Genomic DNA, 19,098 nt, shown 5'->3' with positions numbered 1-19,098 from the left:
GGCTGCTGTAAAGCCAGTCACCGGCTAGAAGAATCTTAAAGACGAAAACGAATAACTGATGAAAATAACTGAAGATAAGCCTGAAGCTGAAGATTAAAAATAAGATACGAAGTAGTTAAAAATAGAGTAGAATAAAATTGAAGGGAAAACAAAACAAGAGCTTAACAGACCTTATTAATTTAAAAAATGAGAAAAATGATAATAGTGAGAAAATTGGATGAATTTAGGTTTAGAGCAGGAAAGGCTAAAACTTAAAAAAAATAGAGGGTGAAAATATGGTAAGGGACTGAAAAATGATCAGGTAAGAGATATTATGGAACTCATAAGAGATGTAAAATTAAGATAAAACCATTTAATATAGTCACCACCACTTCATGTAAACTCTCCAAACTTCTCATAAATGATATGTAGGAAAGACAAAATACAAAGAAAGAAAAACCCAAAAGGTAAAAAGTCACAGCACCACAAAATCTGAGATTAAAAGGTATTTAATCACAAATTCTCATAGGGACTATGCTTAATGATGAGGATTATGTGAACTTATGATTACAACAAAATAGATCAAAACAACATAATTATTTTATAAATTTTGGTAAAACATTATTAGCCATCAAATGTATAATTTTGATGGAAATGTGTTTCCTAATGAGACAGTGAGGTCTTTTTCCTCATTAGATTATGGATCCATTGATGGATGTTATTTATTGCTGGAATGATATACTCTCATTTTGGGCATTGAAACAAGTGTTTGAGGAAAACTGGTTCACAGAAATAAGGATATGGAAATAGACGAAGTTTTATTATAGTTATGTTCCTTAAATCTTTGAACCTCGTGTGGGTAATGTGCCAAGAATATACACTGGTAATCTAGCCCCAAAATAGTCATTCTGACAGTTTAAATAGGACCTATTTCAACTTTGTTGTCAGTGAAAAAGTGGAAATGATGTGGGTTGAAAAGGATCTCTAAGCCAGGCATTAGAGTCACTCACTGGCTCAATTTTTTCAGGTACACCAAGAAGTTTCACCTAGACTCATCAATGATGAGTCTACATGTTGGCCATTCACCACTTGGAAAAATAGAAACAACAATTACAGCATGCCTTTGTCGATATCATCCTTTTCTTGGGGCACATTAGAGAGAAGGGTGGTGGGTGACTTCGTTGCCTGCATCCCCTAAAGAAAGGGAGTTCCAAGAAAGCAACACAAAGGGAGTTCACATGCCTCATTCTGACCTGTCACAGCAAAATGTTCAAGACAGAAGGCCTTGATTCACACTTAAATGAGGCTTCCACGGTTAACTCATGTTTTATGGCGGGCCTTCCCTCTGCAGAGTAAGGTGGAAAATGGAAATTCATGTAAACACGCAGACCAGTTCTCAGGCAGCTCAGTTTTAGGGGACAGAGTAGAGTTAAGCTGGGAAGATGAGTCATTTAAAGTGTCCTGCATCCATGTGCCTCTTGGAAAGTCTTTGCGATACACATGGTTGGCATGTCTCATCTTGAGGACTGCTATTTGAAATTCTTAGCTGGAGCCTGCTTGGTCCTGTTTGGATGAGAATATCAATTCTAGGATTTTACATATTTAGTGGGGGGAGCTGAGGAGGGCCAGAGCAGACAGTTTGCCAAACCGGTTTCCTTTTCTGCTGGCCAGATGCTTAGACTTCCTTTCTCAGAATCCTTTGCAATCAAGTCGGTCACATGACCAATTTCTGGCCAATAGAATGCAGGGAAAGTGATGTATGTTTCTCCAACTCTTTCCCCAAACCTTCTGTACAATTCTCAACAATTTCTCTGTGGCCTCACCAGCTGCTGCATGCAGTGGGTGCAGTGGAGGGGCCTGAAGCCCTAGGGATTGGTGGAACCATGAGATGGAAGGGGCCTGAATGACTGAGTAGAGGTAGGAATCTCCTCCCCCAGCAACCCACACGGCACTGTGGCATCACAGGAAACAACCCTTTCCTGTAATAACCCACTGAGACTTGGGGCTATTTCAGAAGCTAGCACCCCCCTCAACAAACAATGTTTACTTTCAAGTTTCTGCCAACGGTGGGATCAAAAATGTGCAAAGTTTTACTTCCTTTTATATCTTGTGGATTCTGGTTGGTGATAAATTGACCCAAATGTATTATCAGAGTCTTTGCGCCTTAGGGTTTGTATTTTGGCGTGAAGGGAAGGGGCAAGTCTGCTGGTCTTTAGATGACGGACTCTGCTTCTTTCTAAAATACCTCTAGAGTTATGTTATGGTTTTTAATATTTTATTTTACTTCCTATCATTAACTGGATAAAACTTGATTTATATACAAAGACTTTACAAGAGGAAGGCATATCACTCACATATACACACATATCTATATTCACATGAAGATACACATTTCTTCTTAATCTTTGTGGGTGGTATTGCAAATAGTAAAATATGCCTTTAATATCGTAGAATTCATGGTGACTTTTTGTTATGCATTTTTTTCAAACAGTGCTTTCCAAAAGTCTAAGTTTTCTTATATGAAAGTGGAACTTTTTAAATAATAATGCAGAGAACCATTGACTTAGAATATCTCTACTGTTTGTTCCCATTTATAAAATTCCCTAATTTCAGATAACTTTGTTCTTTTATTTATAGGTAAACTTATTACTTTCCATTCTATGACAACCCAGATGGAGAACCCACAACTCTTAACAAAGAGGAGAATGTTTTATTTTTAAATCAACTCACAAATTGAGTTCCATTTCCCAAGATGAATGTTATTTGCATTTTATTACAGACTGTGTTAGACACCTAGAAGCAGTCTACCGGGTTAAGGAATAAATATATGGATTGATGGATAAAATTCAAAGTCATAGCCACTAAAACTACCAGAGAGATACTTTTCGTTACCAAGGTCATCAAGTCACTTCTCCTGCCTAAGAACTCCAGCTTCTCATTGCTTTCAGAACACTGTCTGAGTGCCTAAGAAGACCTTAGGTGCCTTCTGAGATCTGTGCCTGCCTGCCTCTTGCCTTGCCTTCATTCTTTGCCCCTCCCACACACGCTCCATGAGCAGCTGGAAATAACAACAGTCCTGGGGTTCCCGGCATTTGCATGCCTTGTTCCCTCTGCTTGGTTTGGGTCAGCTAGTAGCCAAGACCGGGGATAAGGTGGGGCAGGAACCCAGCAGGTAGGGGCAGCTTCTGGGTCATTGTCCTGGGTGGGCGGAGCTAGTTGGGATCTCACAACATCAGCAGAGGCTTGTGGTCACTGTAAGTCAAGATCACAACCCAAGAGCAACGCTGCACACTGAGACGAGGGAGATGAGGCAGGGTGGTCAGAGGGCTCAGAAGCCGTGCTGCACCGTGAGCGGGCTTTTAGGTTTACTTCTGGAGGACTCCTGTGAGTGCCTGGGCACCCTAGCACACCCCCATCATCAGACTTACTTCACAGCCCCTTGGTTTATTAGCTATATGACCTTTCAAACAATCCTTTCCTTATTGATTAAGTGAACATAATAGTGGCTGGAATGACATTATAAAATGCATGTAAAGCTCATGGCATAGTGCCTGGAACATGGTCAGTACTCAATAAATAGTTATTTATATTCCCATCAAGACTATGAGTGCTTCCAGGAGCCTTCTTAAAATAAGACCATTACCTCTCACCCATTACATAGATTTCTAGGGGCTCTGGGAAGGCCTTTTTGCTCCCTATCCTCTTCATAATTTTCCCCTGAGCTGGCTGATGCCTGAGTGAGGCTTTATGCTATTCATTTAAAGGTGCTATCATTATTAAAATTCCTTCTAGAAAGCCTGGTTTGTGTACGTGTGTGGTGTGTGTCTAAATTATTGCTCACATCAGTCAATAGTGTCTTAGTGAACAGGAAATCTTTGAGAATCCCACGAGATCTCAGTAGATGATTGTACATCATGCACACAAGGTTGCCACTGAGTTTGGAGGCCAAAGGTTTGAGGATGGGGGCTGGCAGGGGGGCATGTATAGGGGTGTGGATGAGGACTTAGGGGGGTGAGATGAGGAAGGGCAGCTAGTGTTCTCCAAAGGGGACAAGCACATTTTGAGCATGTCCTATGAGAAGGTCTCTCTGGGACAGGCTTTCATATGTTAGTTCTTTATATCCTTACCACATCATAAGAATTATCGTTCCCGTTCTAACAAGAGAAAATGGAGGCTAAGAGCATTCAGTGTCCTGCATGGGGCCACACAGCAGGTGACTGGGGAAGCTTGGGTTTGAACCCCAGTCTGCCTGAGTCCAAAGCCCTGCCTTCTTTAGCAGCTAACTACCTCCCCAAGGGACCGATGGGTCTGCTGCCCCCTCCTGACACCTCTGAAGGCCCCTTTTAAAGTGCTCGTTACTATAGAAACTAGGCCCCTTAGGGTGGCCTCTCCGAAACCCCTCCTCCCCTGTTTCTTTTTAGGCAACACCTGTTTTGAAATGAGATTGCGTTCATCCCTGCTTCTCCTTACCTCTTCTCAACTCACATAATCCCTCTTCCTGGCTCACCTGGCTGAACGCTAGGAGGTGTGAACTGATAACCCCCTAGGACCCATCCCATCACTCAGGGCATCTGTAGGACCTCAGTGATACAGACCGGGGGGGGGGGGGAGGTGGGGCACAGATGGGAACTTGGGAGGGAAACTTGAGCCCAATGAGAAAACAAATGTTAGTTGAGCACCTACTATGTTTTCAGGCTTTATATTCTCTCATTCAACCTATGTAATAGTCCACTCAGGCAAGCGAGGCTTAAAATCTCCTGTTCATTTCTCTTCTTATTAATGATGACCAAAGTCACAGTGTTTGGGGATGGTTATTGTGGAAGAAACAGATACAAATTCAGGCTTTAGCTTCTCTGTACTATGACATCTTTGGAGTGGCGATATTTCATATGTGAGAGAATGAATAATGAATATTATTTGGGGAAGGTCAGTTTGAACTATTGAAAAGCTGTAATTCTTGATTCTAGGTTTCAAAAGTTATAGTTTTATTGTATATGAATACAAAGAGACCAAACTTTGTTAATGGCGGGTGTGTTCATTAATTGTTTTTCCTGCAGCTAAGGACAGAATCAGAGGAGTTGTTACAATGAGCTGTTACAATGAGTTGTAATTGGAACATCAACTTCATTAAGTGGCCACTTCTTTTTTTTTTTTTTTAAGTAAACTCTACACCCAACATGGGGCTTGAACTCACAACCCTGTAATCAAGCATCTCATTACCGACTGAGCCAGCCAGCCAGGTGCCCCTAAATGGCCACTTTTAAAGTGCCTCAAGGCTGGCCCTCTCCTGTTCCTCTTGTGTCTTTTCATACCATTAACACACTTTGCCATGTTCCATTTCTTTACAGAGCTTCCCTCCATACAAGTTATTCTCGGTCATCCTGGTTCTCTCTCTCTCTCACACACACACACACTCATTTTTTGTGCACCCATTATTTTAACTCTATGACATTTTTATTTCTGATAAAAGAAATTAACAAAACAAAACTAAGCCTCAACCTGTCTAAAGGATCACAAAAACCTGAATATGCAGGTTCTAAATGAATGTTTGCAGGGTATTAAAGGCACTACCTTAGCGCTGCAATGTGAATTTTCTCCAGCAGGTGGCGGTGGTGTGTAGGAAGAAAAGCTGCACTTTGAGACCAGGGTCTCCACGATAGACCAGAATAGACGCTAACTGGGAACGTTGCATTTGAGTCCGCAATCCTGTATTGAGCCGCTCTAGTCTCCGGGCACCGCCTTAAATGTGCAGCGGATCCAGTAGGAGTGAGGCAGTGTCACCCAGCTTGGGGACCTCACAGTCATAGGGGACAATGTGTCCTTGTCTATCAGGCAGGGTCATTCATTCTGCTTTTATTTATTTTTTTTATTTATTTATTTTTATAATTTTTTTTAAACGTTTATTTTTGAGACAGAGAGAGACAGAGCATGAGCGGGGGAGGGTCAGAGAGAGAGGGAGACACAGAATCCGAAACAGGCTCCAGCCTCCGAGCCATCAGCCCAGAGCCCGACGCAGGGCTCGAACTCACGGATCGCGAGATCGTGACCTGAGCCGAAGTTGGCCGCTCAACCGACTGAGCCACCCAGGCGCCTCATTCTGCTTTTAGAGAAAAACCTTAAAAACAAATCCCACACTTTGTGGACTGCTGGTAGGAATGTAAAATGGTACAGCTGATGTGGAACACAGTACAGCAAGTCTTCAAAAATTAAAAATATCTGATCCAGTTCCACTTCTGGGTATATCCTTAGAACAACCAAAAGCAGGAAGCAACCAAGCGTCCATAGATGAGCAAATAAGCAAAATGTCGTGTATCCGCAAAAAGGATGATTATTCAGCCTTGAAAAGAAAGGAAGTTCTGCCACGTGCTACAATGAATAAACCTTGAAGACATTATGCTGAGTGACACAAGCCAGTCATAAACAGGCGAATACTGTAAGATTGCATTTATATGAAGCACTTCAGAGTGGTCAAATTCATAGAGACAGAAAGTAGAAGGGTTGTTGCCAGAGGCTGGGGGAAGGGGGAGTGGGGAGTTCTCGCTTCATGGGTACAGAGTTCTAGTTTTAGAAGACGAAAAGAGTTCTGGACCCCAGTGATGATTGCACAATGTAATGCCACTGAACTGCACGTTTAAAAATGGTTAACATGGTACTTATGTGTATTTTACCACACACACAAACACACACACACACACACACACCCCTCCATAACAAGTCCTATGCCCCTGGGCCCCCTTGCAGTGTTTGCCCTCATTATAGAGACACAATAAAATTCCTAAGCAAACCTGCACACATGTCCAGGCAGGGAGCCTACAAACAAGACCTGGGAAGAGAGTGTGTTTTTAATTGCTTTCCAATTGTAGCAGTTGTGACCTTTCAAAGATACACACACACACACAAAAAGTCAAATCCCCTGCCTGTGGCTCTAGCCACAGACCCAGGAAGCAAAAAGAAACAATTGTTTGACCATCTACTCTGGGCCAGGCGGTCTACTTTATATTCTCTCATTTAACTTTTTTTTAAATTTTTTTTTAATGTTTATTGATCTTTGAGACAGAGAGAGACAGAGAATGAACAGGGGAGGGGCAGAGAGAGAGGGAGACACAGATTCTGAAATGGGCTCCAGGCTCTGAGCTGTCAGCACAGAGCCCGACGCGGGGCTCGAACTCATGGACCGTGAGATCATGACCTGAGCCGAAGTCCGACGCTCAACCGACTGAGCCACCCAGGCGCCCCTCATTTAGCTTTTATTACCATCTCAAAGAGCCAGGATAGGCCATTATTCTCACTTGACAGGTAAAGAAACAGAGGCTCAAAATTCACAATATTCCCCAAGATCCAGAGCTAGTAAGCATCAGGGGTGGGGTCTGAATTCTGACTCCAGGGGATACTCTGATAAGGAGCCCGCAGGCCTAGGCTTTGCTTCTATTAAGGCAGAGCTTAAGGGTGAGGGGAGGGTATGAGGATCACCCGAGGCCCTTTCACCTGGTGAGAAATCAACTTCCCATCTGGATTTGGTAGAGGATTCTGCAATTCTAATGAGCTCCCAGGTGTCAGGGAAGGTGCTGGGCCACACTTGGAGTAGCAAGGCTTTAATCTGCAGACATTCCAGAACTTTCTGCATCTCAGCAGCTTTGTCTCAGGACTCTAAGCCAAAAGAACTTCCTTTTCCAATTTTTACGTTGTTAGCTTCACACAACTTATTAGGCATTATGTTCTAACAACTTAGCAGCCATTTGAAAAGAATTATATGCATAAATTGAAAGAAAACTATGATACTTTAATTTTATTCTTAAACAACCACAATTACTTACCAATGAGATATATGCACACCCGAGGCCTGCAGTTTCTCAAACCTTGGAATCACTGTGGACAGCAACACCCTCATTCACTTTTTTTTTTTTTTAATGTTTTATTCTTGAGGGAGAGACAGAGCATGAGCGGGGACAGGGCACAGAGAGAGGGAGACACAGAATCTGAAGCAGGCTCCAGGCTCTGAGCCGTCAGCCCAGAGCTTGACGCGGGACTCGAACTCACGAACCATGAGATCATGACCTGAGCCGAAGTTGGATGCTCAACCGACTGAGCCACCCAGGTGCCCCCCTCATTCACTGTTCTTTATTGGTGTGTGTGTGTGTGTGTGTGTGTGTGACACACTTGCTCTTTAGCACAGCAGCAGTCGAAAACTCAGCTTTGAAAAGATAGGACATGTTGAAATATGAACTACCTGGAATCAGTAGTGAACACAGAATCCGACAGATACCAAGTATTGATGTATTTCCCTCGAAATTTAAAGTATCCATAACGCTCCAGGGTTCCTCGGTGCACGGTTTGGGAAGCATGGCTTTAAGATACCGATTTGTGTTAGAGAAGAGCAGTAAGGAGCCTGGCCAGGGCTTTGGACCAGGAGCCAAGGGACTCTTTAAGTTACTTTGTGACCTCAGCAGGTTGCCAAGGTCTTGGGGTCATTTTCTGACCAGAGCGGGGACCACATGAACTAACTTTTAAGATCCTTCAGATAAAAAATATCTGTGATTTTAATGGTCGGTGCACACGTCTCTGGGGCCGTGGCTTATCATCAAATCTCCCAGTACCGTCTTCATAGGAGTTGCTCAATAAAGAGCTGTGCAATGAGCACTTTCTAAAAACATCTTAATTTCTGGTGGAATGGGGTGGGTGGAGATTTTATTACTTTTGAAATATCTAGAGCATTTTTAGGTGTGAAAGAAACTTTTCAGGGGCCAGTGTTTTACAAGTAATTTTAAAAGGATGCGCACATAGTGAAGCCATTTGTGTCATGGAATCCCGGAAGGGCAGGGATATTAATAAACAATGAACAAGGACTCAAAACTAAAGTCTGGGAGTGGCTGGGTGGCTCAGTCGGTTAAGCATCTGACTTCAGCTCAGGTGATGATCTCGAGGCTCATGAATTCTAGCCCCATGTCCAGCTCTGTGCGGACCACTTTGTGGGTTGAGAATCTTAGGCATCCATGGTCCCCTCACCAACCCATGTGCAGAGGGGTGACATGACTGTGTGCTACATTCAGCAAACGACATAGCTCCCAAAAGCCATAACTGGGAGGGAGCTCCCTGCCCTATTTTAATGCTAGGGCTCAGGTATAATCCAGGTAATTGAAAGAAACCATTGGGAGTGGACAAGGAGACACTCAATCTCTATCTGTTTGAGAGGTAAAAAATTAGGCATTGTAAGCCAATTTATTTAATGAATAACAAACACAGATCAGCAGAATGCCAGCCATTCTTATTCTTTTTTTTGTGTGTGGAAACCCTATAAAATGACTTTCCATTTCAAATGGAAGTTCCAAACTCAGAGCCTGACACACATCCCTAAAACGACCTCACGTCAATATCAGGATGAATCACTGTTACCCCCCACCTAACTCAGCAATCCTCTCCCCTAATCATAAGGAGGCATCAGGGCTCTACCAAACCTATCTTTTGAGGATCAGATTAAAGAACATCCACCAATGAATCCTCCAGGTCTTCCTTGGTTTGCAGTTTACCGTTATCAATTTTAGTCATATTGTTAACACAAATTGCGGGAATGAAGAGCTCTAACTATGTGGGTGTGTAAGTCGGAGTTCTTTAGAGAAACAGAACCAATAACACAGAGAGAGAAAAATCTGAGGCATTGGCTCATGTGATTGGGGGTTTGCAAGTTTGAAATATGCAGGGCAGTCCAGCAAGCTGGAAACACAGGCAGGGTTTCTACGTTGCAGTCTTTTTTTTAAATGTTTATTTTTTTGAGACAGACCGGGAAAGAGAGGGAATGAGTCGGGGAAGGGCAGAGAGGAGAGAGAGAGGGAGACACAGAATCTGAAGCAGGTTCCAGGCTCTGAGCTATCAGCACAGAGCCTGATGCCGGGCTCGAACCCACGAACTGCGAGATCAGCCAAAGTCAGTCGCTTAACCAACTGAGCCACCCAGGTGCCCCACTCTGCAGGCTTGAGGTCAAATTTCTTCTTTGGGAAACTTCAGTTTTTGTTCTTAAGGCCTTCAAATGATTGCATGAGGCCCGCCTACATTGTGCTCTACCGACTTAAATGGGAATCACATCGTAATCATACTTTCTCAGCAACATCTATCCTGGTATTTGACCACACAGTTGGCCACCAGAGGCTACCCAGGTGGACAAAACTCAGCATCACTGTTGGTGTCCAAAAATGACTGAGTCCCTCAAAAACAGCCTAAAATCAGCTATTTATCATAATTCAGTTGCTTCCACTTTGAGATGAATAAAACCTAGAGGGAGAAAACATTCAGGGTGGAGGAACTTTTCCAGGTAAATGTCTTAAGAAAATGAAATACTGAAGTTCCTCCTCCAACGCCCCATGTCTGGGCTTCCTGGCCCCACACAGTGAATGGGAACATCTGAGTGGGTGTGGGAACATCTGCATGTGCGTGATCACCACAAGGCAATCAATCTCTGGGTTGATGTACCCTTTACATCGACATTTCCTCCTCCGCCAGGGCAAGTCCCCTAGGAATAACACCCTGCTTTTTCAGATTCAGAATTGAATGGAGCTCTGGGAAAATAAACAAAGCGAAGGAATGCCCTCCATGCCCACGTCTCTCCTCTCTGGGCCGGAATAGGGGCCAGATCAACCCTGGTAAGAGGTAAACTTTGTGGAAGTTCGGCATCGTGCCTGGAGGATTGCGAAAAAAGGTGTGCCCGGAACAATTTTGTCTTAGCGTTTAGTGGGAAAATGCCATTTCCCCCCAAATATGTGGTCCTTAGATGTATGAAGAGGTGATTTGTAGCCACTGATTGGTGGGAGCTTCTGGGAAGAGCTAAGCTAGTCCCACCCATTGATCTTCAGGCTCCCTTTTCATCCTTAGGGTCTTGTAGGTTCCTGTGAGCTTGCGGGAGCTGTGGTGCCTGATGCTCCTGCCGCCTCCCTCAGGCACTCCCCACCATGCAGCGACACAGACCTTCAGTGTCATTCCTCCCTGTAAGGTCACCTAGAGGCTTCCCATCAACGGGATGGGACGATGAAGGTCTGATTTCCTCTGCTGCCCTGCAAGGCCCTTCCTGATCTGCCTACCTGTACCTTTCCAGTTCATTACCCCGAAACTCCTTGCATTTTCTGATCTAGTCTTTAGGTGTTCAGACCCACCAGGCTACGTTAGGTCTGTCTTATTTGTTGCTTCCTTCCCCCGCTGTGTCATTTCCTCTTTTGTCCACCCTTCCTATCCGCTTTCATCGGTCCTCTCACCCTTAAGCTTTTTCTGGGCCCCTCATTTCCTTCCAAGCAAAGTAAACCCACTATTAGGTGTGACCTCTGCCCCTCGAATGGGTATCTGCATGTATTGCAGTGAATTGTATCTATTTATTCATATGTGTGTTTTCCCTTCCTCACTGAGGACAGAAATGATTCAACCTCTCTGCCTGCGGCAACTAATAAAGTGCTTGCCACAGAGGATGCACACACGCTTCAGTCGAAAAACTGAAAATGAGGTCCTTAGCAAATGCTTATTTAACTGGGTTGACCTGGAAGCCCAGGTTTTCTTTCCCACACTGCAGGGGGGTAATTCCAGTTTGGAAGGGCTCACAGACTGAGATGAACCGTGTGTAGACAGTTGACAGCTCAGAGGTCAGAGAGGCGGAGCGGTGGTTGGATGGTGGTAAGAGGGGAAAGGGGCTGACATGGCCCTGGGGAGGACTGGGGGATGCTGGGGTGGGGGGAGCTGGAAGCCTGGTAAAGGGGGTGAGGAGGAAGTCTAGTGGAGGGAGCAGAAATTGAATGCAAGAAGTGAGACTGGAGGTCAGTGATCCTGAAATATTTTCTGCAGAGATGAAAGCATCTGTGTGTGTGTGTGTGTGTGTGTGTGTGTGTGTGTGTTTTGAGTATGTACTCTTGTGCATGCACAGACACGTGTCAGTTTGTGCAGCACAGTATCTGTCGGTGAGGTCACAAACAGGAGAAAGCGGGGAAGAGAGCTGAACTAAGATTGAGTTAACCACAGGAACCAGAGGCTTTAAGTGCAGGATCTCAATTACTTGTCCCATCAATACGGTAAGGAAGGTATAATAAGCAAACTGTTTTTACACATGAGGACACTGAAGCGAAGGGAGGCCAAGGAACCCGCCACCGAAGGCATAGCTGGTAAATGACCGAGCCTCCAGTCATACTGGGTCAAACCCCACAGGTGTAGTTCCAAAGCTCCCATGTGGTTCATGTCCTCCCTGGATGAATATTTGTGCTCTCAAATTAGGTTTGCATGTTTTTTATACAGCATGGTCCCAACAGAAGTTTAAATTGTTTCATTTCCTCTCCTGGAATCAATCAGAAAAACTTGTTTTGTAGCAATTATGATCCTGGATTAAAGGGAGAAATCTCCTGGTATTTTTTCCCCATGCCCAAACATCTCTCACTTACCTGATACTGTTCTTTTTACTGGACTGAGCTTGCGATCTGGAGCTGGCCTTCAGTCCATCTCCTTGGCAGGAATCCTTCGGGGTATAGCCCTGCCCTTCTCCAAGATCCCTTGTGTGAGAAGCTTTTCCTTGATGTAAAACAGAGAGTCAACTACCGGGTACAATGGATTCAGATTCGGAGGGTTTTACTGAGGTTAAATTCACTGCTACTATTAAACTTTAAAAGGGCCATGCAAGGGGCGCCTGGGTGGCTCAGTTGGTTAAGCGTCTGTCTTAACTTAGCTCAGGTCACGCTCAGGATCATGCTCAGGATCATGATCCCGCGGTTTGTGGGTTCGAGCCCCATGTTGGGCTTGTACTGACAGCTCAGAGCCTGGAGCCTGCTTCGGATTCTGTCTCCTTTTCTGCCCCTCCCCTGCTCATGCTCTGTCTCTCTCTCTCAAAAATAGACATCAAAAAAAAAAAAAAAATTAAAAGGGTCATGCAAGAGGTAAAAATGTTAAAAAATGCAAAACCTCTTTTTTGTCTTACTGCCTCCTCACCAAATGGCTGCTCTGTGGTGTGTTAGGAGTTGAGGTTTTATGAAATTTGTCATTCATGCCAGAGCAAAGCCTCTGGTAAAGAGCAAATGAAATTCATTCATCCCAGGTTAATCCCAGACCAAGCCCATCAACCACGGTCTCTGGGCAGGGGCAGCCATATCTGAGGAAGGCCCAAGTAGAAGATTACCCTTATTCGGTGGAATGAACGAAGAAAATCGACGTTTACCAAAAAGCTTCTATCGTTTGTTTTATGCCACCTTTATGACACACCAGGTGCTAGAAATTTTCACATTTTTTTTCATTTAATCTTTACAAAAGCATAGCAAAGTCCGATTTATTTATTTGTTTGTTTATTTATTTATGATGAGGAAGCATGACTCCAAAGAGGTCAAGACATAGGCCTAGAGTCAAGTCCCAGGCCAGTGGTTTGGAGTCTGAAACTGAGCCAGGGCTACCTGATTACAACGTACAAAACCCAGGCTCCAGACGGGAAAGATTTATCACCAGAGAATGTGGACTATGTTCTTTGGCTTCTACCCCTCTTTGCTTTCACTTCAGTCCTTAGAACTGAAATTCTCACGTTTCATTCTCTCTTTCTCTAAGCAAGCTCAGATTTCACCCCCTCTGTTAATTCTTCTACGACCTCCCTGGCGGTACTTAGCCTCTCCTCTGACCCCAACTCTTCCAGGTTCCAGAACTGACATTTATCTTGCACTGCACGTAGTAAGTCATCAGCATTTGCTGATGGCTTCCTCTACGGTGGTATGAACTGAGAAAAGGCTGGGATGATGTCTTATTTTTTTTTAAGTTTATTTATTTATATTTTGAGAGAGAGAGAGAAAGAGAGAGAGCAGGGGAAAAGCAGAGAGAGAGAGAGAGAGACAGAGAATCCCAAGCAGGCTCCACATTGTCAGCATGGAGCCTGATGCGGGGCTCGAACTCACGAACCGTGAGATCATGACCTGCACTGAAACCAAGAGTTGGATGCTTAACCGACTCAGCTACCCAGGTGCCCCGCTATCTCTGAACTATCAGTACTCAGAAAACAGTGGATGACCCATAAATACCCAAGGAATGGGGGGGATAAATTAATATAACTTCCAGAACTTCCAAATAGAAAACTGACCATAAGAACTCTAACATAACTTCCAAAATGACACCATCAGACCCAGAGCCAGGTTCTCCCAGATTTCTGGGGAGACCTGCACCTGATTAACACACATATATCCTCCAGATCTCAGTGCAAACAAACGCTGTTCCTCCAGGGAAGACTTTTCTGACTGCCCCTCCGCCTCCAAGACGAGGCCAGGCTCCTTTGTTGTAAGTTCCCATACCCTGATTTAGTCAATATAAATACTTAACTGAATTATTTCTGTTTGAAACTATCCTACTGGTGGACTGTAGGCTTCCAGTGAGCAAGGTCCTTGTTTACCTTCCCATCACCGTGTCTGGTGTATGTCCAGTCCTGTGTTCAATAAGCGTTTATTGAGTGAATGTGGCTATTAAATTTCACACCAAAAGAAGAACACAGAACATTGAGTCAAAGCCCAGAAGAGCAGTCAGGTTGACAGACCTTGGGCTCAGGACAGACAGGTTGGAGTGAAGCAAGAGTGGCGTGCCTGCAGCAGTTGAGGGTGTGGGATCTGGCGTTTGCAGGAGGGCTGGTGGGGAACCGAGGGTAGCTCGGCTCCTGGAGGGCGAAGCCAAAGCACGCTGGGAGGGGATGGGAAATCCAACGGTTGGGGGCAGGTGCAAAAGGAGCCCGCTAGAGGAAGTCTTTATCAGCAAAGAGACACAGCACCTTCTGTGGGGTTCCGGCGCAAATATGACAGGGTTCCAATCCCAGGGGTTATACTTATCATGTGAGCCTTGGGCTCTTACTTTTCTGGGACTCTTTCCCCTTCCTAGTGCCTGTGAATGGGATTGTTGTGAGGTTGAAATGAGAATCCACTGGGGATAGCATCCTGCTCAGAGCAGTTATTCTGACCGTCTCATCTCTCTCCACGCTCTCTGCTTTCAACCGAGCCTTCTTTGTGCAACCATGGCTGTGGTTGGACATCTAGCCTGGCTCTCTCAAGAGCAAAAGCATCTGAGTGTGTGTCTGTGGATTGGAGCTTCCTGTCTAGAGTTTTCCCAAGCATTCCTGGAAATCTAACAAATTCCATTATTGGGGTTATTTAACATCGAACATTTAACTTGGAGTTTCCAAACCCTACTGTCTCTGCCACACGAGGACGTTAACATCTCTTTCAACTTAAAGTCACTTGCTTCTCTACACCCAACCCAACTGCTTGGATGGTTGATTCTATTTCCAACCACAGCATCCCAAATCAGATACGTTTACATTCCAAACGTTTGCTGCCCAATACAATAGGCACTACCCACATGTGACTATTAATATTTAAAGGAATGAAAATTAGATAAAATTAAATATTGAGGTCCCAAGTCTCCCCGGTCACATTTCAAGTGCTCAGGAGGCATAAGGTGGCAAGTGCCCACCATATTGGACATCACACACCTACAGCATTTCCATCATCGCAGGGAGTTCTGCCGGTCAACGTTATTCCGAATAAATGGATGTTCATCTCCTCATTTAAGCTCCGTGATAAAGGAGCCCTGTTGTTGAGAGCCAATCATCTCTGAATGGCAAACATAAACTCTGCTCTAGAATTCTCCTTCTGTTGACCTCTTGTCTTACTACTGCAGATTAAGGTTGAGCTTGCAATGAAATGGGCCACAGGATGTTCTGTCTTTTGCCAAGCATTGTGTGCTTGACATTGGTTTGAGAGAAGATTTGGGGTGAGATTTATATGCGTATGTTCACACACACACATACACACACACACACACACACACACACACACACAAGCATGCAGTTGAGGGTTTTGTCGTGGAGCCTGTCTTTAAACCTCTCGTGACAAATCCAGAATACTCTCTTCTTCTCTAAAATTAATATCTGCGGCTGATAGGAATTTTGTTGCAGAGGCAGGGCTTGGTAAAACCAGGCCTTGATTTTCTGTAACTCCACTACATCGGAAGTAACGCTTTAAAGTACTAAAAAGTATAAATATTTGTACTGTTGGCAAATGTACATCGTTCCTTCACCAAATACCCAAATGGAGAAAAAAAATAAAAGCTTCCTCTCTGTTTTGGGTCGTTAGAGCAAAGCTCTAGGAGGGGATTTATAACTACACAGTTACAAATTATGAATGTGCATTTGTTCAAGAACTACACCCTGTTGATTTGCTATTTAGTTTTTTTATTGCTGGCTTTTGCTTTGCTCTATGGGAGACCGGCTGCAGATTTGGCGGCTGCTCAGACTGAGGAATCACCAGGGACATTGTTCCTATTCAGAAATGCACGGGGTATATCAAAGACGGAGCTTGCAAACATGTATATTAAAACCCATACATTACCCACACGATGAAAACCTGCATCCCACTCAACATGGGAGGCTTGGGGCTGAGTGTGAATCGAGGACTCTCACATTGGAAGCGGCTGAAGGAATGCATGGCCTCCCTAATTACCTAGTTCCTGTGCTTCCTAACTCTGCTCAGCAAAGTCCTCAGGGTTTCCTTAAAGGCCAGAGGAGGATGAGGGGAGGAGGGACGGCAGGGGAAACAGGGCGCTTCCCACCACCCTCTCACTTAACACCTCTGCTTCTATGTGTTCTACATATCAGCCTTCCCAGTATCATCTCCTTTCAAAAGGATCCCTCAAACACTTGACAACGGAAGCAAGAAGCTTTCCTGTGGGATTAAGGGGTTTAAGGAAGAGCCGGATTGGCCATAGTGCTTGTTTTCTTTCTGAACAGAAGCCTCAGAGCAATGGGTGTGGACCAGGATGCCTCAAGCCCTTCACATAGATCTTGGCTCATTTCAGCAAATGTGTGGAATTTATTTTTGTCGCAACTACTGTCAGAAGGAACATAGAGGGGCGCCTGGGTGGCCCAGTCGGTTAAGAGTCCGACTTCAGGTCAGGTCACTATCTCGCGGTCCGTGAGTTCGAGCCCTGCGTCGGGCTCTGGGCTGATGGCTCAGAGCCTGGAGCCTGCTTCCGATTCTGTGTCTCCCTCTCTTTCTGCCCCTCCCTGTTCATGCTCTGTCTCTCTCTGTCTCAAAAGTAAATAAAAACGTTAAAAAAAAATTAAAAAAAAAAAAAGAAGGAACATAGAGCCATGTGGTTATGCAATGGGATGGTGGGGGGCAACGTGTGACTGCGAAAGAATGAAGGGATCACGTCAAGGAAAGAGCTGTTTCCAAGAACACATGAGAACTTGACATCAGGAAATTGTGCTAGCATTGACCAGAGCAGTAAAGAGTTGAATCAGTCATGGGGCACCTGGGTGGCTCAGTTAATTGAGCATCCAGCTCTTGAACTCGGCTCAGGTCGTGATTTCACGGTTCGTGACTCGGAGCCCTGCATCGTGCTCTGTGCTGACAGCGTGGAGTCTACATGGGATTCTCTGTGTCCCCCTCTCTCTGCTCTTCCCTGGCTTGTGCATGCATGCTCTCTTTCTCTCTATATCAAAAATAAATGCATAAACATTTAGAAAAGGAGCTGTATCAGTCACTTAGCATTAAAGGACAACCTGGTCAGCACTGCAAGAACTGGGGAAGATGCCTTATCAAAATTTCCTGAAGCAGGTAGTCTTGTCTTAATAATGTTCGCCTTTTAATTTCATCAGTCGTGTTGCTACAAGATCTGGTCAGCGAAAGTGTGGAGAACATATGATATTTGAGTACCATTGCAAAAAAGGGTGAAAGAAACAGGTGCCCGCACTTGCCTAGGCTCATAGCAGCTCCCCTGTCCTTAGCACAGTCAGCGTCTGTCTCTTGGGTCCACTGAGGGCAGACTGATTAAGTTGCGAATGAAGTTTAAGCTTTGCGGCCCTTTACTTGCAGGGCCTTCTTGAATGCTGGGGGTAGCTGGGAGCCATAGAGTGTTCAGGGAGGAGGGAAAGCCAGGCTGCCATCTGGAAGCATTTCTGGTAAATTGCGAAAGAAGCCACAGAAGACCCTGATATTCAAGATTCCAGAACTTGGATTTACCCCAGGGACCAACTCTCCCCACATCAACACCCTCCTAGTTTCACATATTTCTTTCAAACTGTCTCTCAACCTGCCTTTGCCTGCATCACTGCTGCTATTCGTGGCCCCCTGCTGGTAACCAAGGGTCAGTTTGGTATTCAGACTGGTTCTAGAACTACAGGAGGGCCCTGAACTTGACTATACTACCCTTAGAGGGTGTTTCACACATTTTCCCCTAGGGTGATCCCAGGACCCGTGACAAGCCCGTAGGAGCTACCCTGGGTGCCTGGCAGCAGCTTTTAGCTGCAGAAGGTTGTATGCAGCAATCATTCCTCTACACCCAGCTGCCAGGATCATAGCACAAGGTGGCAGTTGGTCCTTAGCTGTACAAAACTGTCAAAAGAGGGGTGCCTGGGTGGCTCAGTCGACTACGCATCCAACTTCAGCTCAGGTCATGATCTCACGGTTTGTGGGTTTGGGCCCCGCGTTGGGCTCTGTGCTGGCAGCTTGAGGCTGGAGGCAGCTTTGGATTCTGTATCTCCCTCTCCCCCTCCCCCCCCCCCCGCTCATGCTCAGTCTCTCTCTCTCTCTCTCTGTCTCAAAAATAAACATTAAAAAAATAAAAAAAATAAACAAACATTAAAAAAAGTCAAAAGATTAGGACTTTTTTTGTAACAGTAGGTCCTGGAAAAGTTCATGGCAAATGTGATTTCTTCCAAGACTCAGGCACAGGCGGGCATGGGGTCTCAGGGTCTTTGAATCTACACGACAAGCTGACTCACCTAGAAGTCACCTGGAACAGCAGGGATGATTTGGGCCTCGATGGGTCTCAGACCTCCTCCTGTTTACCTCAGCCTGTGGAGGCATTGGGCGCACTAGAAGTCTCACGTTCTCAGGAGTATGACGCATAGGACCTTGGGCTATAGACAATGGGATGGACCACAACTCTGCAGGCCGGAGGTCAAGGCTGATGGAAGGTGTGTCTAACACTTCGGAGCTCCTAGCCTAAACTGTGCTGGGAAGCCAACAGACTGGAAAATGGACTGGAGGTACAGAGAATTCCTTCTGTGATTAGAAAAAAGAACAAAGATGCCTTCCACACGCAACTAATGAGAAGCTCAATTGCTCTTGCAATAATAATAATAAT

This window comes from Panthera tigris, chromosome A2 (genome assembly GCF_018350195.1).
Source record: "Panthera tigris isolate Pti1 chromosome A2, P.tigris_Pti1_mat1.1, whole genome shotgun sequence".
Classification (NCBI taxonomy): Eukaryota; Metazoa; Chordata; class Mammalia; order Carnivora; family Felidae; genus Panthera; species Panthera tigris.
Note: the sequence above shows the minus strand (reverse complement) of the source record.